Source organism: Montipora foliosa, chromosome 2 (genome assembly GCF_036669935.1).
Source record: "Montipora foliosa isolate CH-2021 chromosome 2, ASM3666993v2, whole genome shotgun sequence".
Taxonomy (NCBI): Eukaryota; Metazoa; Cnidaria; class Anthozoa; order Scleractinia; family Acroporidae; genus Montipora; species Montipora foliosa.
The window spans coordinates 58,957,791-58,981,645 of NC_090870.1; the positions used below are offsets into that span (position 1 = coordinate 58,957,791).

At 39.2% G+C, this 23,855-nt stretch overlaps 1 pseudogene; it reads right to left on the reverse strand.

Annotated features, from left to right (window-relative positions):
* Nucleotides 1-882: 882 nt before the first annotated feature.
* Nucleotides 883-19,658, reverse strand: LOC137991895 (uncharacterized; annotated as a pseudogene).
* Nucleotides 19,659-23,855: the final 4,197 nt, after the last annotated feature.

Below are 23,855 nucleotides of genomic sequence, written 5' to 3' on the forward strand. Positions count from 1 at the left end.
ATTGTAAGGTCGGCGCACTCTGGGAAGAAGTTCTATCAAAAATATTTTGAGCGACCCTACCTTTTCATGCCCAATACTTGGCTCTTAACCTGAAACAAATTTGGTTTCCTAGTACTTAGCCCTTGTCATTAGATCTTGGTTTATTCACAGAAGAGACAGGTTCAAGGTGTGCTGAACTTTAGGGATGAAAACTGAGTACAAAGTAAAACTCAATTCAGCAGTTATCTGTAAAAATTTATTGCCCATCGAAATGCATACAAGATCGAAAAGCCCCTTATCAAGGAACTTGAAGACATATAAGTCAGATTAAATGCTAATATACATCCCGGTGGTATGTGCACTTCTACGCAGTATATACAAAAATGATTACAAGTAAATGTCTTAGAAACTTGGTAATTTGGTTAATGCAGCTTCAGCCTTTTCACGGTAGATAATAAACGCGCGTCAGATGATTGCGATATCTTTATTCTGGGTCTCAGTGCAAATGACTTGTTTTCATCCCGACATTTGTAATTCTCCACACATCTCACATCACGGACATCACACATTCTTGTAATGTTTACAGTGACATACAGAATAGAGGTTTCACAACAACGGTATCAAAGACTGGTTATTCTCGCCAAGGTAATCAAAATACTTGTCCCGTTCAGATAAATCAATTAATTGATTAGTTTTAGTCCTCTTTCTGCTTAGGAAGTTACGTTCCATGCCAATAGAAACAGTTTTCTCAATTTTCACGGAAAACTGCCGTCTAGAAAGTAACCCTTAAAGTTCTGAATAGAAGACCACATAGTCCTACTTCGTGACTAGATGCACCACAAATGAAATCTTATAATATCACATCACGATCGAGTCAAACAAACTAGCGATCAAAGTGTAATTTTACCTTCGGTGAATGATCTGTTCAGCAACGAGCAGGAGAGGTCTTTGCTCTTGGTCTGTGTACCACGGATAGCAACAGAACTTCCGGCAAAAAGATCTAAAATGCTCGATTAGAAAAAGCGCACACCTCGCCAGCTGAGAGAGAACGGCAAATGTTACCAACATGGACACTAACACTGGGACAAATGCCAAGGCGCACACCTCAAACCATTCTAGAGCTTTCAGACTGGATTTGCTCGGCCCGTCAATTGTGATACCAAATGACAGCAGGGTTGCTTTTACCAGGTTAATAATAGCAATTAAAGATATGGCTATAAGCGACAAAGTTTCAGCTTTATTTGCCACGGGATATCGAAAGGGACTCTTCCAAATATGATGGATTGTTATCAACAAGCATACTGCGGCCTGGAAAACCATGCGTAACATAAGATTTGTGATGAACGCTTCACAAGCGACGAGAATGAACCTTCGACCGATCAACACGCTCTCCCAGTAAAGTGTTCCGTTGTCATTATCATTTGGTTGACGAAAAGGACCATGGAGTATGTCCAAAATTTCTCTGTTGACTACATGCTGCTCAGCAGGATCCTGGCGTCTCCTTTGCAGTATTTCTTTGACCGGCCAATACAAAAGAAATGGCAGTGGAATTATACAAGCAGCGAGGAACTCACCTGCTGTAACAGAAGATCTGTATAGCATGGAAGATCCACAGTAGAGGACGACGATTAAAGGAACCAGGAAAAATGCAATGTAAGCAAGGAGAAGATACTGCCACCATTGCATGCATGGGATATTTGCATCGATAAAAAGCCTTCTTCCAGATCCGATAGAGACACAGTGCACTAGCCTGAAAGACGTCTCTGCAAGCTTCTCGTACCCAAGTAACAACACTTCCATGACAACGGCCATATAACAGATGAGGGACGGCTTTCCCTTGCCCATTAAGACGTTGAAAACAGAATGCACAATGTAAATGACAAAAACGTCAGTTATAGTAAAAAATACTGTAGACGAAAGGAGAGCCTGTTTTGTCGTTGCGGTGAGTCCTGCAAATGGACAGCCAAGGTCTTGATTGATCGACTGGAAATTAAAATTATAAGCAGAAATTACAAAGTGGATAAAAGGAATCTCTCCAGTAAGTTCTTCTATAGGGACCACCATCACAGTCTCGGCTGCTTGATAAAAATAAAACGTTATTTTTAAATAGCCAGTATCGGAATGTTCAGCACCACCAATGCCGTCTACTTCTTCTCCAGAGGGATTATCTCCTCTTTTCTTAAACCACAACATTTGGTTTGTCAGGATGTGCAGTATCGGAGGCTTTTGCAAAAGATAAAGAGCAAATATTATCGTTAACAATATGGTCACAACCCACACAGAATAGTCGTTGCATTTTGTCAACTTGCGACAGTTACTTGAGAAAAGAGTCTCAGTAAACCCCTTTGCACAATGTCCACAGAGAGTACCGTTCCTGTTTCCTTGGCAACTGTTATAACCTGTTGAAACAGTTGAAGGACATTAATGTTCAGGACAGGCGATAAATTGTAGCTCCTGGGGACGGCTAGATGTTGAATAACCCCAGAAATTTGGTTTCGCAGCAATATTACTTTCAATTCAGGTGGCTCCGAAGGGACATGTATGGCACTCAGGGGTGGAGGTCACGGCTAAGCCTTCTGAAACCCCTGTTTGAAGGCTGTAATAACCAGGAGAGCAGGGTTTACAAGAATACTTCAAAACTGTAGTGTTCAATATGCAAATGCTGTTGTTTTTCTCTGTGTATACAAAGTGCGTGCTATTTTCTAATAAAAGCCTCTGTCCTTCGCTACACTGTATCTTCGATCTTTCATCCATATCAAAAAATCCCCCATTAGAGATATCAACAGCTGGAACAGTGCTCCTGCTAAATTTCAGTGATATCATTGATGTGTTTTCAAGTCTTAAAGGACCTCCGCTTCCAGAATACAGGAGGCTACCTGCATTATACAAGGGGCCGGTTGAAACTGTCATATTTTCCTTTGTCCTCAAAAACGAGCAATCTACGAAATCTACGCGGCCTGTTCCAAACGCAGAATAGACGTGTCCAGTACGATGAATGCCAAAGTTGTCGCGAAAATTACATCGCCTAAACGTGGTGTTACCATTGCTGATATAGACAGGTCCAACTTGAATTCCTAAGTTTTCCACAAAAGTCGTATCCTCCAACAGTATATGACTGTTGTAATGCCATGAGGGGTGTGTACCTCGAGTGTTCACACACCCAAAATTACGCGCTTTGTCTGGATTTAATAAAACAGAGATGGCGCCAGCTGCTGTCTCGTAGAAGTAACCCGTTTTGTTATTTGTCCATGTTCGTCGGTAAGCGACGACACAATTACGAAAGAGCGAGCGTCTTATTATCACATGTTTCAGCCCTTCAAATAAAAGAGCAAAGTAACTGGGTGGTCTGTGGTGGAATTCATTATTGTCAATTTCGATGACCGCCTTTGAGAAATTGACATGTTGGAGTGGTGGGATCATTAAGCGAATAGCATAACTATCGCTAGTTTCGTTCCACGTCACTGTTCCGTTGCTCGTGGTAAACCTGGTGTTTCTGATAGCTACATAGACTGATGTTGGACCTAATAAAGTTACCATCGTGTCATAGATATTATTAACAAAAGAACAATTGTCAATGGAAATATCAATTGGAAAAGAGCCGTTTTTCGGAGGTGATGACACTATTTGCAATCCATATTTAAAAGAGATGAGTGTAACGTTGAAGAGATTAATGCGATATTTGGGACTTATGTACAGACCTGCCCTCTTATTTACTTTACACTCCAGGAAACTGTCCGAAACTGTTACCATCCCTGCGTTTCCATTTCCGGCCCCTATTTCGACAATCCTCCCTTTCTTTGGGTTCAACGCATCTTCCTTGAAAATACATTTTGAAATTGTTACATTACTTTCGCCTCCGGTAGTAATTACACGAAAAGCTCCGGCGCCTCTTGTTTGGGTTTTCTTCGTAAACTTGGACTCCTCTAGTGTCACAATTCCACCATCTAGTAAAACATCTACATCAATGCATTTTGTTTTGTAACGATATCCTCTCCACTGTTTAATAGTTACATTCCTGACGCCAAATATAACCTGTGCGGACCCCACTGTCTACGTGGTGAATATCCAGGCGTTCTTCCAATTGATATTGCGCATCCAATCCGGGCTGTACATTCGCTGAATGTAACATTGGCGAGGTCGATTGTTAGAAATCCATGTTTGCTATTGGCATAAAGCGATCCGCCGGCGCCAGCTTTATTGTTCTTGAAATAAGAGTTTACAATCCTTAAAGATCCATTAATTTTTGCAGTGATAGACAAGCAAGAGCCGTATGTTTTATTCGAAACAGATTGGTTGTAAAACAACGAACCCTGAATGATTATAGCTGCCCTTTTGGACTGAACCACAATGCACTGCACGTCTGGGCTGTCATGGCAAGTTATGGAGATGAACTTTGCTTTCGTTTCTCTAGAACGTGAGAAATATAAACTTTGCACACTTTGTTTTACTTTCCCATGGAATTTTCCATTCTGATATAACCTGACATCTTTGTATGTCTCGTCTGTAACCGCTGTCGAAACGTTAACACTTATGAAGGGACCTTTACTGCCAGAACTGATAACCTTAGTGCAAGAAATGTACAAGTATATTGGACACAATTCACCATCTGCAACCGATGTGATCTTCATGACTCCTCCCTCAGATCGGCGTTGGCCATATAGGCCATTTTTTTCAAGCATTGCATTTTTGATGTTGAGACTAACAGAAACACTTTTCCTTTCAGTTTTATTGAGAAGGAGAACGTTGATGCATTGAGAGTTATTGTAAAAAGTTGAATTGCTCTGAATGTCAAGCTGGAAAGACGTAATGTTGTGTAGTGCAATAACCAAGGCACTTAAAGCATCATGGAAAGAACAGTTGTGGATTAGGACGTGTTGACAGTCGTCACAACTGATTGGCGTTTGTTGAAAATCGATTCCTGACAGCTCTAACCTGAATGTCTCCTCCTCATCATTTGTCTTTTGAAAATGAAATCCTTCAGGGCATAAAACGTGTGGAGTGGAGTATAAACCCTCAATAGTCAAACTTTTGTTGATATAAATACCTCGATGATCAATGGGAATATTGCGATCGGCTTTACAGCCATATGGGCATTCCTTGGTCCCACGTCCATCCAGATAAATGTACCCGCCATAGTCCACGTGATGAACGGCAAGGGCAATGGACTTACAAGGGAGACTTTGACTGCCACAAGTTTTACAGTTATTTCCATGAAGAGACACAAATACTTTCGCGAGTTTGGAACCTGAAATTGTTAATGAGAGAAAAAATGTGTATTGCTATGCGAAGAGGAAGGACCATTGTATGAAACATTATACAATTTTCTCAAAGCAGGTTTACCGTTTCAGAGTAGGAAAGTCAGTTAAATGTTGTTCAACGCCTTTTTTAGAACAAAAGTACTAAAAGAGGTACTATGACGAAATTGGCTTCTCTCTTATCTAATCTATTTTGACGTGTTTACGAGCAGTCTGCACGAGAAAAAAAGTGCTGTTTACTTTTTGAAAATATCTCTTTTCGTTAAGGAGATATTCTAATTTTTAAAGTATGCAAATTAGCTAAGTGACGACGTCATACACTCAACAACTTTTTATTCAAATATATGAAGAAAGAGACACCTAATTCGTATCAGAAATGATTGATTCGTTGTAGAAAGATTTTGTTAGATTTGTTACACAATATGAGATTTGCAATTATGTTACCATGGCAACATACGGTGTCCCAGACCTCGGCCAGATTCTGCTCAAGGATCAAAAGGGACCTTAAGCACGCGCGTTTTTGAGACGCGGACGGCAACCGGAAGTGACCTGTTTTCCCTTTCAATTTGTCTTCACTCGACCACATTTATAGTGCTAAGTATCTTCTCTCCATTAGAGATGATTAGTATAAAAATCTAGGAGATACCACTGTCCTGGCACGCGAAATGTTCTCTTCCGGTTGCCGTCCGCGTCTCAAAAACGCGCGTGCCTAAGCTCCCTAAAGACAAATTAACGACCAAATGACCTAGCAACAACGTCACCAATGAGGGTTTTTGACGTCTTGTAAGATCTTCATCGGGAAAATTACTTTGAAATTACGTTAAGCTTGAGAAAAATTTTAACAAACTCTGAAATCATAGTTCCTTTACTAGTTTTTTTTTTTTTTTTGTAATTTTTAAAGGAATTTTGCGATTTACGCTCGGATGCGTTTTCAGGCCTATTGTGTAAAACTCACCCTCGGAGACCCAGGCGCAGTTAGGGACGGACCATTAGAAAAGTGATGGCGGGGATGGGGAAAAAACAAAAAAAAAATCATGCAAGGGAAAATGCCAAGAAAAAAAAATCATGCAAAGAAGAAGGTAAAGAAAAAAAAATTCATGCAGAAGGAAGGTCCAATTGTGACTTTTATTTACAGTGCACTGATTTCAGAAAACTTTTGACAGGCGATTTGCGAAGTTCGTTGTAAATAAATTTCATAAGTTCGCTTCGAACTTGGGAATTTCAATTCGTAACTGTCAATCAAAAGGCAAACTTTGAAAGTGTTAAAAAGGGTTGACAGCCCTACACGACTCCCTTGTACGTGGTCTGGTTTCTGTTGCCTTTGTCATAATTTTGCTCTCATGATCAGTACATATTTTGAATGGACGCCTCTTTTAGGGGGTTCCTGTAGTATTCATTTAGCAGTGGTTTTTGCCCTATGAGGCTTTTCATTTCAATCTCTATACTGCTGTGTGATACCTTTTCTTCCAAGAAAATAGTTGGTCTCGAAAGTAATGTTTTTAGTTTCTTGGAGTTGATTTTCTCAGCAGTAATGTGCATGTGACCCTATGGCGTCTCGCTTTTGCGCCAATTTAATCTTAGCAGATCGTTATGCTCTTTGGAGGCGTTGTTTTTTTTAAATTCTTTCACTCGTTCTTCTGACTTCTTCAGCGTGTTTTGGTTTGTGGCCATGGTCAGCAGCTGTCCTCCTTGAACCTCTGGAGTTAATTCGTTCTCGTCGATGCTCTATTGATATTTGATGTCGATGTCTTTAGGTCGCTTCTTTGTCGAGGCATTAAGATAACCCGACTCTAGATGGAAGTTCTCTGACATATTATTTGGTCAGGCAAGACCGCGGTTTCGATCCTATCATGTGGATCTCATCAGTTGCCGATAGCTTGATTCAAGGTGAAGAGCTTTGTCTCTCTTTGTTTCTCATGTGTATATATCATTCTCACATTCACTCAAAATAAAATTTGTAATAAATAAATATTAGAATTTGGTATCTTTGTAAATATTCTATAAAAATTATTTGTGCCCACAATAAAAATTAGAGGATGGGTCTTATCGCCTTGAATAATGATTCTATAATAAAATGAAAAAGAGCATTTACATGTAGTAGTAGTGTTAAAACTTTACAGAGGGGCTGTGTTGGTGAATGGAGTATGGCATCATTATGATGGGCTGTGGGAGAGGAATTCCAGAAGGCAGGGACTGAAAAAATGTACAGGGAAGCCGTCCACTCCGAGTGGCTTCCTCCTCTCTCGCTGTGTGTACATTTTCGAAAAGATTTTGCATTAAAAAGTGACCTGTATCCTTTGATCTGTTGTGAGTGTAGAATAATTTATAAATCACAAAACATAGATAATGAATCAAGATTTCACTGTTAAAAAAGAGCAATATTTGTCTAAAAAAAAAATTCGTTCAGAAGGTTTCACCTGGAAAAAATATTCCTGCACAAGCAGTGTTGCTATGGTAACTACCTACAGCTATAACTTGTCAAGTGAATGATCTTGCCATTTTGGACACTAAACAGGTAATACATACCTTCAATCATCAATCAAACAACAGGTTCCTTAAAATATGGGAATCAGTGCGTTACTAACTACAACCATGGCCACTTGTCAAGAGTGAAGTTCGACCTCAAATTTTTATTTCTCACTGGGACCCTTAGACCCGCAAGGAATGCAAAACTATTTTAAATATGGTTTAACTTGAATCATCGTTGCGTATTCATAACCGAGCGGTCATCGAACGACTTGGCAATAACACTGATGTATTATTTCAGTTTTATCTCCGTGTACAGTTTTTCATTACACGAAAACCCCGATTTCTATATTCAGTAGTATATTCAGACTTTGAGCGTGCTGCAAAAGAGAAGGAAATTGAAAGACTACATATTTGCCCTAGACCATTCCCAAACAAGCAGAAATTCAATTTTTCCTCGCGAAAAAAACAGAGGCAAAAATCCTTTCATTTGATACTTACTTTGAAAAAGTCATTTGCAACGTTACAAAACGCACAAGATATAGCATGTTAACACAACTTTTAATTAAAGTGATTTCGAATTAATAACGATGCTATTGAAAAAATGTTTAAATTTCCTCAATTTTAATTTTGTCACAACGTTCTGCCGGTACATTTAGCACTACTGAGAAATTGCTCGATGAATCAAATAAGGATCATTGTCTTAGAAGAATTATGGTATGACGTGTAAAAAATAGCTCAGCATTTGCTTAGTAATAATAATAATAATAATAATAACTTTATTATACACAGAATTCAAAAAGTTGCCACTTATTTACATTGAAGCTGTGTACAAGTCTCTTTCGATCTCTTTCGATCTCGATACTTGACATAAGTTATACAGTTTCCACAACTCGAAATTAAGTGAACAGTTTTTTCTCCTAATTTATCAATAGGTGACACTTCCACACTGAGCTGGTGCCGTCTATTTCGTTAAAATTATTGAGTTCTATGCATATCACTTCGGCGGTCAAGTAGCTGGAATATTTGTCCGAGACTCACACTGTAGAAAGAATATCTACCAAAGTGTGAGACAGACTATTTTCCGAGTTAGGATTTCGAGTTGAATTTTCAAGTTGGATTTCGAGTTGGGTTTTCGAGTTGGATTTCGAGTTGGAAGACAGACAGAACGTATACAAAACATCGACCCTAGGTCCATGGACCACCCCTGTGGATCACCCCTCAATTTGTGAAGTTACAAACAAAAAATTCTTCGAATGAAAGAGAGACTTATATGGACAAATGAAACAGGAGCCCATGACTAGGAGCGAACAACAAGTTACTTTTTTTGTGATTGGTCTTTGAACTCTTGTGGGAATTTCATGCGCGGGAAATTCAATCCAAAAGTAAATCGCGGTCTGTGAAAACGCCGTGACAGGAATAGAACTGTTGTTCATTATGGGCTACTTATTTAATCAACTATCTCTTATAGACACTTATACCACCTCTTTGATAGCTCCAAAGGGATTTGTCTATAACCTGCACTTCAACAAAGACATTTATTCCATTGATCGAGTCCTTCACCGGAACAAATAATTTTTAATGAGCCCAACGAATTATCCTGCCCCAAACTGAGTGGCTTCATAGCTCAGTTGGTAGAGCGGATTGCACCAGCATCGCAACGGTCATAGGTTTGAATTCAGTCGGAGCAGGAGCCCAATTTTACCTGCGTTGAAGCCAACTGAATTTTTCTGGGCTGTATAAGAGACATTATTCCTTAAATTGTCCAGACGAGTGCGGGGATCACTTCCCTCTTTCGTCTTCTGCATGTAACTTTACAAAATCAGGGGTAGTCCATGAGCCGGGTCCTTGAAGGGGTCCATGGACTGGGTCCAGAGGGGTGGTCCATGGACCTAGGTCCATGTTTTGTATACGTCCGTCGTGACGCTGTTCATTTGCCTTTCTTTAAGTATTCAATCCTCTCAGCTACTTTGCTTCTGATTAGTTTCTGACAGGCACAATATACTGTTATATTTAGAGGCTTTTTTCTCTTAAAAAGAGCCATAGCATTGTATCCGCCTGCAATTGTATAGATGTCATGGGTCTGCATGAACCAGCGCGTGTTTCCCGTTGAGTTTAATACCTCTTTGTTTAGTGATGCGTTTTTCCAATGCAGCTAGCTCTGGGCTCATTCATAATTGCAAGATATGATTTAGCTCTCCAGGAAAATTTGCTCTGGAAGGACAAACTCTAACATTTTCCGTGAAGATGTATGTATGTTGCATTATATATTTGACACTGGGCCCGGCTTTTTGATATTATTGCAAGATGTGTTGTTTGGTGTCACGAATATATATCTTTGTCTAGCGTCGCCAGAGACTACCGAAACTTTGGTTGTAAAGCTACTAGCTTAGTTTTAGAGAGCGTTTGGTGTCGCAGAGAATGTGTTTCTTGTATTTTTTTATATCCAGCATTTAATCTTCTGAGCTCGATGTTTAGGGTTTTGACCTCCGTTGCTGGCTATGTACTCTAGTCATGTCTAGCTGGCAGCACACGATTGTCGTACGGATTTATATCTAACACGCGCAAGTCTGTTGACTGTTGGAGGGGGCATTGGGGCGTATAAGAAACCGAAAAACTGCTCAATATTTCACCCAGAACCGAAAAACTGAAGTGAATTATGATTTTGACTGAACCGAATACAAAACCATCAAAACCGAAAATTTACAGACCCAGATTTACAAAACCTTAATCGATCTGATACATTAGGGGCACCTGGGCCCGGTTGTTCAAAAGCCGATTAAGGCTAACCCAGATTACAAATTAACCAAGGAGTTTATTTCTTAACTGGCAAATGTTGTTCAACGCTGATATTCGGCAAAGTTTTACATTAGAAGAAGTCAATCTTGAAACACAAAAATAAATAAAAGAAACTTTCACCAAAAAGTTGAAAACACGAAACAAAAGTTTACGCTAATCCTGGATTTTAATTAAGTTAATCGGCTTTCGAACAATCGGGCCCTGGAGGGTACGGACTAAGCTATGTTAATTTCATCACTGTATGTGGATGCTATTTGTGAATGAGACATATCTTCTAGTCTCTGTTTGAATTAGGGATTTCGCAAACGCAAAAAGCTATCCTATAGTTCTGAAAACTACCATCGGAAATCAAGAATTTTGAGAAGCTAGACGTTGATTCAGAGATTGGATTGAAGTCTTGCAGCAATCAGTCATCTGCGACATGCAATTGCACAGTTTAAATGTTACCTTTTTGGTGGTCTTCGGGAACTTAGTGTGACGTTTACTGTGGTAAGAAAAAAGTACTTGACGTAACTTTTTAAAACAGGAGTCGATTATTGAACTCACTGCCCTTCCATATCGCGATCTTCCTCCAAACGGAAAATTTGGAGATGCCCCTAGCTCATCCTGCTGGCCTTGTAAATTGGTATGTGAATTTATTGTCACAAGCTATCAGATATTTGATGGCCAGATAGGGTCAATTACGACAACCTCGTTCTCAGGGGCTCTTTGTAAATTGAGATCCTTGGAACGAGGATGCAATTACGACTGCTCAACAAGCAGATATTTCATGATCGATTAGGCTTTCAGTCCTTTTATAGTAATGTAAATCATTGTATTGATTCCATTGACTTACCAAACACAGCTCTTTAGCTTCTGCAGGCTTCTCTCTTTCATTTTCAATTTGCACCTGAACTTGATTTTTTTTTTCTGAAATTTTCCCAGTTTTTCCCTTCTTCATAAAAAAGGCGACACAGATCACAATTGCTTTTTGACTTTCTTCCTTTCAAGATACGCAGGGCCGTAGCCAGTATGAGGCAAACCGAGGCACTTGCCTCGGTCATTGTTTCGTGAAATTTTAAAATAAAGCGTGATTCCAGTGTTGTCTTTAATATATAATATGCATCGTAAACACTTAAAATACTTCCGAAGATACTTTAACCACGGACATTGCCTCAGTCATATTTTTTTTCTGGCTACGGCCCTGACACGTTGGCAGTCTCGCAACCTGACCTTTAGTGACAAGCAAGGCCAAAGTCCCAGTTCAAAGGCACACGACCAGAGAGGTTGAAGTTTGTTAGGCATTCGTCTCAACCATGACGTCTGCGTTTGGCTCCCGCGACACGCGCTCGCGGTTGAGGAAATCAGAAACCAGAAACCAAACAGGCAAAACCGAAAACTGCGTTAGATACCAGATCCGAAAAACCGCTTGTATTTTGGCCGAAAAGCAAATGCTAAAATGAGGAAAAACACGAGACCGTAACAGACACATAAAACCGAAAAACCGCCCTAAACAATGGCGCCCACCTGTTGTTGGCGTAAAGTATCTGCCACTTTACATGGCTTTGTTCAGGAAAGACCATTGTTGCGATCCTCCATATTGATCTCATTAGTTGTTGGTATTGGTTCTCTGTACTATAGCTGCTAGTGCAACTCGTACATGTGTGACAATGTTTGACATTCTGAGGTTAGATTTCATTTGTTAGTTAGGAAGACACTATAATAAGACAGTTTAATTTCTTTATACAGCATATGTACTCGGCCTTAGCCGAGTCAAAAAGAAACCAGCAGAATGAAAAAATAAGAGACTGAATTATTATAATCATGAGAAAGTAACTTTAAACTTACACAGAAAATGCAGTCTAAACTTGATATTTGGAATTCTAGAGCTTTGACACTATATGGCAAGGTATTAATTGCAAAATCCCTAGGTTTGTCGTCTTTGATATATTCAGCATCTATAGTTAACGTTCCTACAGATATTCCTGCTAATGTAACAAGTAGACTCTTTAAATTTCTTTGGAAAAATAAAAGAGATAAAATTAAACGGGATGCTATGTATCAAGAATATGACAAAGGCGGCTTGCGAATGATAGATGTTGATGTAATGTTCAAGTCATTAAGGTTAGCATGGATACCCAGGCTGTTACAAAATACTAAAAGCAATTGGAAAACTGTTCCTGAGCATTTCTTTCGAAGATGTGGTAGTCTTCGCTTTCTGTTAAGGTGTAACTACCATACTAAATACTTAGTAGGCCTACCAAAATTTTATAGGGACGCTCTTTCTTTCTTCTCCGAACTTAAATCTCTTTATAATTATAATTATAGCAAAGAAAATCTCCTGTTTAACAACCAGGATATTCTAATAGATGGTAAACCTTTTTTTACAATACAACGTGAACTCATGGCGGGCAGACGCGCCTTGAATCCGTCCGCATTTTTAGTGCTCGTTTTAACCTTTCTTTTGACTCTGGAATCTCCTAAGACGTACACGGAGTTCTCTAACAGTCACTGGTCGCTATGCAAAGCGCTGAGTCTGGACAAGGAGTGGTATTCGAGGTTTATTTCGCGAAATTCAACCCAACGTTATTCAAGGTTCATTAGTGCGAGAAACTCAACTCGACGTTATCATAGTATGGAAGCCGTTACACCGATTCTTAAAGTCGAGTCCGGACCATGCTTATTTCACACGACGCTAGTGGCGTTATATCTTTTACTTCTGGCTGGCGATATTTGCGAGAATCCTGGCCCAGAAACAAGATCTTTTGGTGGCGAACCGAGCAACTTATTAAATAATCCTGTCGTAATTTCGAATCGCTCAAATTATTCAAGACCCTTCAATAGACCTGTTACTCGCAACCTCGTTAGTATTCCTATTGTCAACGAACAATACCGATGTGCCAGGAGGCATTTACGGATCTGCTGCTTGAATGCAAGATCTATCAAAAACATATCGGCGGATTTCGCTTGCTACGCTAATTCTACTGGTGCTGACATTTTCGCTATCACTGAATCATGGCTGTCTGAAAGGGATATGGCCCATAAAGCGGAGATTACGCTACCCGGGTACAAATTGCTAGAACAACAGAGAGTTGGAAGAAAAGGTGGAGGGATTGCGTTGTTATTGAATGAAACTATCGATGCGCGGAAAGTGGACAGTGGCGAACGCAGGTCGTTCGAATTTGGCGAATGGATTTTAAAATACGGGTCTAGTAAACTAAGGGCGATTGTGATTTACCGCCCTCCCTATTCTGCTGCCCATCCTGTCACTAGTGGCGTGTTTTTGGACGAGTTTTCGGTCTATTTGGAATCTGTTGTTATGTCTCCAGAGCCACTGCTGATCACTGGTGACCTCAATATCCATGTGAACGTTTCCAGAGACCCAGACGCTTCTCGCTTCCTGGAATTACTGACTTCGATGGGCCTTGAGCAGCACGTTGACAAGCCTACGCACATCTCTGGCCATACGCTGGATCTAATCATTACGCGATGCTCGGACTCTTTGCTCTGTGCGAAGCCTATAACTGACTACTTGATCTCTGATCATGTTACTGTCTTATGCGATCTCCAGTTGGGTAAACCACCCCCGAAAGTAAAACAAGTGTCCTATAGGAAAATCAAGGGCATTGACAGGAAAAAGCTAGCGGCCGAATTGTCCTCCTCACAGCTCTGTCAAAACACTCTCGATACACTTGACGAACTTGTCAACAGCTATAACACGACCTTAGCTCAAGTTCTCGACCGGCAAGCGCCATTGTGTACAAAAGGGATACGCTCCAGACCGTTGGTCCCTTGGTTTAACGAGGAAATCAAGGTAGCAAGGAGGGAAAAGCGAAAGGCCGAGAGGAAGTGGCGACGCACCGGCACAAGAGAAGACATGTTAGCGTATAAAGCAAAAAAGAACAGTGTGAATGCTTTGATGAATGAAACTCGATACAAATTCTATAATGACTTTGTCCAGGATAATAGTACCAATCAACGCAGTCTTTTTTCGGCAGTGAAGAAGCTCCTCAACCAGAAGGACAACAGGGCGGTGTACCCCCCTGTGAATAATAACGTTAAACTGGCAAATCAACTGGGAACGTTCTTTGTTCAGAAAATTGAGACCATAGGTTCCAAGCTCGACAACATGGCGCAAGGGCTGCCATCCCCTCCCAATGACTACGTCACAGTACCACCTTCCTCGTTCAGCAAATTCAACCCCCTTACGGAGGAGAAGGTTCGCAAACTCATCGGAAGCAGTGCAAAAAAAAGCAGCACTCTGGACCCCATGCCGACCCCCCTAGTGATGGATTGCATCGACGTCCTTTTACCGATCATGACGAAAATGATCAATCTATCACTTGAGTCTGGGTTGTTCGCGGATGACTGGAAGTGCGCACTCGTTTTCCCACTACTGAAGAAGCCTGGGCTGGACCTCCTATACAAGAACTACAGACCTGTCAGCAACCTGCAGTACGTTTCTAAGCTGACTGAGAAGGCGGTGTTTGAACAGATACACACCCATATGATGACCCACTCGCTATACCCAGAGTTTCAATCATCATATCGTCAAAATCATAGCACGGAAACAGCTCTTGTTAAAGTTACGAACGATATTCTCATGAAAATGAACACTCAAGAGGTCACGTTACTGGTCATGCTTGATCTTAGCGCCGCTTTCGATACGGTCAATCATAACATCCTGCTAAAACGTCTGAACGTGGAGCTTTAAGTCTTACCTGGTCAACAGAGGTCAGCGAGTCTCCGTCATGGGATCTCTCCAGAGCGCTTCAGCTTGGACTGTGGTGTCCCACAAGGGTCCTGTCTGGGCCCCTTGCTTTTTGTTATCTATGCATCCAAGCTATTCTCGGTTGTTGGGGATCAGATTCCACACGCACACTGCTACGCTGACGACACGCAAATCTACCTGAGCTTCAAGCCTAACAGTAGCACGTCCCAGGAGGATGCAGTTCGTTCGATGGAATGTTGTATCGAGAAAATCAGGCGCTGGCTGATCCAGGACAGACTCCTTATTAACGATGATAAGACCGAGTTTATGATTATTGGAACTCGGCAGCAACTTTGTAAATTGCAATAATAAATAAATAGCAACTTTAAAAAACGACGTTCAATATTTGCATGGTGTAGAAAACAAAATGCAAATATAATTTTTCTTCAAGAAACGCATTCCACGCGCGATACTGAGAAACAATGGAAAGCTGAATGGGGCGCACCATTAGAGCTCGCCCATGGGAGCAGTAATGCAAGAGGTGTTGCGATACTATTACGAAACGGCTTTGATTGTAAAATTAAACAAAACTATGTTGATCCCGCCGGTAGATATATTGGTATTCAAGCACAAATTAATGACGAAAACTATTATTTATTCAATGTTTACGGTCCAAACAACGATAATCAAGCGGCCCAATTTTATGACCATCTGCTTGCCATCCTAAAAAAAGAAGACCTCGCTTATGAGGATAGAATAATTATTGGAGGGGACTTCAATTGTCCTATGAATCCGACGTTGGATAAACAAGGAGGGATGATGATGACGAGAAAGAAAATTGTTGAACGTATTGAAGAAATCCAAATGACATTCAATTTGCATGACATCTGGAGGGTTAAAAACCCAAAGAAAAAAAGTTTTACATGGTCCCAAAAGTCTCCCTTTATCTTCTGCAGATTAGATTATTGGCTCATTTCAGACACACTTCAGGACCTGATTAAAAATGTAGACATTATAGCAGCCATTAAAACGGATCATTCAGCGATTGTACTTCATTTACAGGGAGTTGAGGAGACTAAGAAAGGGCCGGGTTTCTGGAAAATGAATACATCACTCCTGTCAGATGAAAAGTTCATTGAATTAATGAAAACGAATCTGGAAATTTGGAAAGAAGAAGGGAAAGAATTTTCAGATATGAGAGTTTACCAATTCCAAATTATTCAAAATTGGGTTAATTGAGACAGACCATTGCTCCTTTTGTACAATTTACAAAGAAGACTTGTACCATCTATTTTATGGCTGCTCCTATTCGCGCGCCTTTTGGAAGAGATTCTGTAATTGGTGGACTAATCTTCGGGGTGAAACTTGGAGTTTATCTCTAAAAGACGTCTTAGTTGGCTTTTTAAATAGAAATGATCTACTTAATTATCTGATAATTCTTGGTAAACTATGTATATGGGAGTGTAGAAGAAACAAATCACTTCCAAAGTTTAATCTGTTTCTACACAAAGTAGAGGCTAAGCAGGAGACCGAAAAACTTATTGCTTCAAAAAATAAGAAGCTCCAAGATTTTTGGAAAAGATGGGAACCATTATTATGATATATATATATTTCAAGTTTTCAAACCCGATACAGTCTCTCTGTGATACTACGTGGAGAAAGTTTGTGGCTGGCTCATTAAAATCCGTATTAGTTATTTATTTATTTATTTATTTATTTTTTTTTATTTTTTTTTTGTTATTTAATTAACTCTAGCTCTAAAACCTAATTTGAAGTATTTGCATCGTGTTTGTGATGTGTTGTGTTATCTACCTCTCTAAAATTGTAACCGCTTTGCCTTGTGTAAATAGTGTAAGTATTATATAGAAAGTAGAATAAGCTAATTAATTGATCATATTGTAAGTAGTGTATGTATTATATAGTTTCTAAGGTTAGATAATTACAAAATAGAATTTCAGTAGTGTGTTACATAGTCCGTACTTGTAATTAGGGGTAGTTTCGTGAGTATTGTATCGTAATAACTAAGTGTTGTAAAAAAAAAAAAAAAAAAAAAAAACTTTGTAAATTGCAGGCTATGAACATTAAAGTAGGTAGTTCAGAGATTAGACCTAGCTTGCGAGTTCGAAATCTAGGTTGCTGTCTCGACCCCAACTTGCATATGTGTGACCACATAACAAACGTATGTAAGACAGCTTTTTACCACTTACATAACATCAGACGCATTAAGAAGTATCTATCGAGAGACAGCTTACTCCATCTGGTACACGCATTCATCACGAGCAGATTAGACTACTGTAATGCTTTACTGTATGGCCTTCCCAAAGAACAAATAGCTAAGTTGCAACGGGTGCAAAATGCTGCCGCTAGAGTAATAATGGATGTTGGGAAGTATTCCCACATAACTCCGGTACTCTATGAGTTACACTGGCTACCAGTGCAAGCGCGCATTCAATTTAAGATTCTGCTATTAGCTTTCAAAGCCATTCATGGCCTCGCGCCTAGTTACATCAGCAATCTTTTATCTATTAAATGCAAGCCCTCGTATAATCTTAGATCCAACTCAGGCATTCTGTTGAAGCCACCAAGTGGGAAGATGCTTGTAACCTGGGGTGGGCGCGCATTCCAGGCAGCAGCACCGCATTTGTGGAATGAGCTCCCATCACAATTACCTACTATTCAATCTGTAGATGTTTTCAAGAAGTCAATTAAGTCATTTCTTTTTAAACAATTTTTCCTTGATTAGCAGTTAAATATATGAATGTTATATTGCCATTTAGACTTGTGATCATCTTTTTAATTGTATTACTTTTAAGTTTTTAACTTATCATAAATATCCTAATTATTTTATTTGTTGATTTTATAGATCTTATTATGTAAAGCGCTATTGATCTTGTAATTGTAAATAGCGCTATATAAGCAATAACTTATTATTATTATTATTATTATTATTTTCTTAAGGAGTGGTTTTCGAAAAGTGTTGTTTCAGTTAATAATCTGTTTCATGAATCAGGCCGCTACCTTACCTTTCAAGAATTTCTTTCGAAGTATAATTGTAAATCAAATTTTCTGGAATATTATCAAGTTTTAAGCGCAATACCAAGCTTTATGTCTAAAAAAGTGGGAGAGATGGATAACACGAGCGTGGAGGGTTTTGTCCAAGGGGCCCCATCTTTTATGCTAGATGAGAACATAGTGTTAAATTTAGAGAAATTAAAATGTCCGAGATTTTTATCGGCTCTTGAACTTTAAACTACACCAGTCAACTCCAGCTGGCTTACAGCGTTGGAGTAAAATACTTCCAATTGACAGTGCTTCATGGGGAGAATGTTTTAAGATGTCATATAAAACATGTAAGGAAACTAAGTTAAGAGAATTTAAATTTAAACTTCTTCACCGAATTGTAGTGACCAAAAAGGAATTGAAAAGATTTGGAATTAAAAGTGAAAGTGACTGCTTGTATTGCGGTGAATCAGATTCCATAGACCACACTTTTCTTGACTGCCAATTTACCTCGTCTTTTACTCGTCAAGTGGTGGGGTGGTTTAATGCCACAAACAATACCAGTTTCAATCCAGAACCTAAGGAAATAGTGTTTGGCTTGTTTAAGCAATGCCTTGCTGGAAATGAGGCTGTGGGAAAGTTAAACTATACTTTTTTATACATGATGTATTACATTTATTCAAACAAGCTAAAAGAGAGCTCGATTATTTTATCTGAATTTGTTAATAAGATTAATTTTAAATACAAGGTTGAGAAATTTACATGATTTAATTTACTTTATTCGCCCTCTTTGATTGATCACTCAGTTCTCGTGCATGTCAGATCATTATTTGTATTATTTGTATTTCTTTTCTTTTCTTTTTTTATATATATGTATCTTGTGCAATGTAAAATTCTTTTATGTTAAATAAATTATAGAAAATAAAAATAAAAATAAATGAAAAATAAGCATGCCGAAACATGACTTTTAAAAAAGTTGTAAAATTTAAAAAAAATAAATAATTAAATAAATAAATAAAAAAAATCACCCACAGTACTGCTTTTTCATTTGGTTACCCATAAAAGGATTCCTGGTTTAAACGGATCTTTCGAACAATTCAGTGGCACTTTTTTGCGAAACCTTTTTGTCCCGTCTGTTCTTTTTGTTCGAAATCCAACTCGAAAATACAGCTCCAAAAACCAACTCGAAAATTCAACTCGAAAATCCAACTCGAAATCCTAACCCGGTAAACGGGCAACCTCTACCAAAGTATTATTTCATAAAGATGACAGGCAAAAGTGATTCTAGCAAAAGGAATTCAAAAACGATGGCGCGAAAAAAATATTCAGGTTATAACAAATTACCTGAGTTTTTGCATGACCACGCTAACATGAAGAAAGTCGTTATCAAAATTTCTTTATACGCCATTGCCGGTGACTAATGTTTGGCCCACATGATTAATACTGATCTCATCTTCGTAAAAGATTTCTGTGATTATGACTGGCCAATACAAAATGCTTCGAACCAAATCGACACAAGAAATAAAAGTTGGTTGGAAACCGAAACGCGATTCTGTTTGTTTTATTAAGTTCGGGAAATTGAACGATCCAATCTTCAAAGTTCAAATGCCCGGAAGGGGGGCGGTGGGGGGATGTTGAAGTATCGAGTTGATCGGAGCATTATTTGATACTAACTTTGAAAAAGTCATTTATATTGTTAGCCCTTGTTTTCACTGGCTTACGCTAGTGAAAACGAACGTCGACATAAGCATTAAATAACAACCACGGCATCCGCCATTTTGTTCAAATGCTCAAACGCGGAAAATCTGGAACGAGTGCTTTAATTGGTCAGACGTAGCAAATTTCCTTGTGCTTATGCTGCGTTTCGTTTTCGACGCCAGAGGAGGAACTCGATAGTGTCTTTCGATCTCCATACTTGACATCCATCTTAAGTGGTAAGTTACACTTTCTACAACTCAAAATTGAGTAAACAGTTTTTATTTTTAATTTATCAATAGCTGACACTTTCACAATGAGCTGGTGCCGTCTGTTTCGTAAATATAGTTATTGAGTTACATGTGTTTTTTGTCCTTTTCGATCGTCTCTTTGCAATCAGCCCCCGGGTTACACTCTTCTTTCCCGGCCCAGGCTGAATATTCTTATTTTTCTGCCGATTTTAGGCTGAAAATATTCGTGTATTATTCTTAAATTATAGCTTATGACATTTCCGTTTTAGAATTTATTGGGGTATCAATTACAAGTGTTTGGTATCTAGATCTGTTTTCGCTAGGTTTTGTTATTTAAAAACAAAGAATTTATCATAAAACTTTTTAGCGCTTTAGTTTATGTCTTTCTTTTTTTTTGCTGAATACTGTACGTATGTATTACATGTACCGTTCATCGAAATGCCATTAGCGTTGAACATTTTGCTATAGCTAGCGCAGGTTGTTTCGTTTTGTTGGCTAGTTTTGCCGTTCAGAGAAAGGAATAATTTTACACGGTTAAATTAAAAACAAAATTGTATTGTATTTACAGATGCTTCAACACACAAAATTATATCTATCCTTTTCAAAATCTCAGCCTCGGCTTCATTCTTAAAATATTCTTGAAATTTCGCAAATTTCAGCCTTGATATTCTTATAAAATATATTCTTATAAAAAAAGTGTATCTTTATCAAGTATGACAAAGCAGTAAGTTCTGAGACAGGCAGGAATGTGGGTTTTTCTTGAGCTTGAAGCTGCCGCGCCTTTTTTTAATCATGTGGCAAGTTATCGCGAACAGTAAAACAATAAAACACTGCTAAGGCGGGGAGGTACTTCGACTGAATTAACAAACAGAACGGAAGCTTCTTCCGTTTATTTGACCAGAACCACAAAGGGAACGAAAGTAAATAGCCCTAGCTAATCAATGTTTTTACGTAGCTTACTATCACAACTCTACACATCAAGGAGTCATTTCATCCGATAAGCAGTGGTGTGATCCCAATAAATCAAAAATCAAGGTTTCAAATATACCAGAATCACTTCGGCGTTGAACTCAAGCGCTTAAAGAATTTGTGGTGAGGTGGAAAAATTATAATCAAGTAGTTGAGAACTAAAGACTTTTTGAAACGTTATAGGTTTTATAGTGACAATGTGCCGGAATCTCTGTCCAGAAATCGTACTGTAGAAATATCTACCAGAATATTGTTTCGTAGAGATAAAAGGCGCAAATGATTCTAGCTATAAGAATACGAAAGCAATGGCAAAATTTCTTTATATGCCATTGAACAGATTAATGTTGGCGCACATGATTGATCTCCTCCCCTTAAAAGGCCGCTGTGATTAAGGCTGGCTAATCCAAACTGCTTCGAACTAAAGCACCACAACAAATGAAAGTTGATTGGAAAGCGAAACGCAAATCCCCTTTTTTTATTACAACATCCGTATTCAATTTTGAATAAGGACAATTTTTTTTCGCAGGGCGGGAGGAGGAGACGGTGGGAAGCGTGCAGAGAGAGAGGAATGTGAGTTTAGAAGGACAATATATTCAATACAATTTTTCCCCCGCGTTACTAACTTGTCCGTGTTGAATATATTTTACGCGTTCTGCAGGGACAATCTTCAGCCAATTGAAAACTGTTGTCACTAAATCTCTTGTTTCCCTGTGACTTGACTTCCATTTTATAGACCCTGGTAAGAGTATTTCTCTGTCCTTGTGTGGACCCATTTCTCTTAACTTCTTGGTTGAAAGATTAATTGAAATTCAACGACAGTTTTTCTCTCTTTGCATCCGTGACATTACTACATTAAATAGCCTATTTACACTGCAATGATAATTTTTGTGAACTAGAAAAGGGCTAAGACTTGTACTCTTCTCCAGTTGCTGCCCACCTGGAGACTTGAACTCTTCTTCAGTTGCTGCCCAAGTGGAGACTTGCACTCTTTTCCAGTTGCTGCCCAACTGGAGACTTGCACTCTTCTCCAGTTGCTGCCCAACTGGAGACTTGTGCATAACAACAGCCTCCTTACCTCTGTCTGGGTGATTAATATACACTTAAGTGAAAATCCGAGAGGCACACAGATGAATAATGCTAATTGTTATATACCTAGACTTTCACTCAACAAAACGAGCACTGTGATTGATTGATTCTTGGACACGTGCCCCTGATCAAATTCAAATGTATCCCGACCTGGATACTATTCCGCAGTTGTCGCCCGCTCCGGATGTTTTGCTGCGCTTGTTGAAGGAAAAGGCTAAATATATAACAGAGCACTTAATGTCTAATCCTTCCGAAAATTAGTTAGTTTTGTTTTCCCGAGAGCCCTGATCAGGACTCCGGAGCGGGCAGCAACTGCGGAATTGTATCCCGGTCGGGATACATTTAAATTTGATCAGGGGCACGTCTCCAAGAATCAACCAATCACAGTGCTCGTTTTGTTGAGTAAAAGTCTAGGTATATAACAATCAGCATTATTCGTCTGTGTGCCTTTCGGATTTTCACCTTGTTTGCTGAAGGACTGAACAAAGAAAAATGTCAGTCAAAGAGAATAAAGAAAAAGACAGAGCGTGCATTAATGTTCTGTTTAATCAAGAATTGGTCATTGGAATATGTTCAATTTTACTTATTGGTTTTGCCTTACAGACACCGAGAGTGACCATACACATATGAAGTGTTAAAGCCGCCAATCCGGCCATATCACGTGCATGAGATATTAGACCACAAAACCAGGGATTGAACCCCCTTACTCTTTGCTAACAGAGTGTGGGTTGAGAGATGCTTATTTATCAGTGATGGTAATTGAGAGATACTCCAAGAGCTCCTGACTCAGTGCTTGAAATAAGCGGTTGTCCCATATGGCCAGACGTACCGGGCGACAAGTCTTGGTAAAATAATATATAGATTTAGCCAAGCCTACAAGCGGAGCTCCCGTTTCTAACCCCAGAAAGCAATATAGTGTACATGGAAATAATTATGCCTCTGCGTAAAGTACAAAATTAATCGTCATTACTGTATACAGTTTACAATGATCAAACAGATTAAACACCTCTGAGCTGACAGCAGTAAACAAACAATTCTTGCAAACAGAAAAACAACAATTTTAATCAACAACTAAAACTGAAATTACATGCACACTAATCTCTTTCACAACATTTTTCGTTTGACTGACAATCTTTACTCCCTCGATCAACCTAAAGCGTAGTAAATTCGCTTACTCGACTGCAATTTCACGGTCAAACAAAGCTGCTCACGACTGCACATCCATTTCACACAAAAAGCCTATAAATGTGATAGTTGAATATATCAGAATCTCTGTTAACACGGAATTGCAAACGTTTTCAGGCCTTCTTCGTTTTTTAGTGAGTTTTGCAAAACATGTGAGGCAGCGAGGCATATATTAAGAAGGAAAAAGTTTAATATTTTCCTTCTTAATATATGCCTCGCTGCCTCACTGAAGGCTAACCGTTGTAAATACGTGTTTTGTCTTTCGCCCTATTTCGGCTTGTCTCGAGCCTTTCTTCGCTTAAATTTCTCAATTTTGTCCCCTCTTCTCTCATGCTTTTTGTTGCTAATCTGATTTCCCGCCAAAAAAGCGAGAGTTGCCAAGAGCAATGCTGCCACGCGATTTCCCGCCAAGGAAAATTGCTCCAGAGGCTCTCCTGCGTCACCACCTCCACCCCGACAGTCTGTACGGGCAAACGGAAG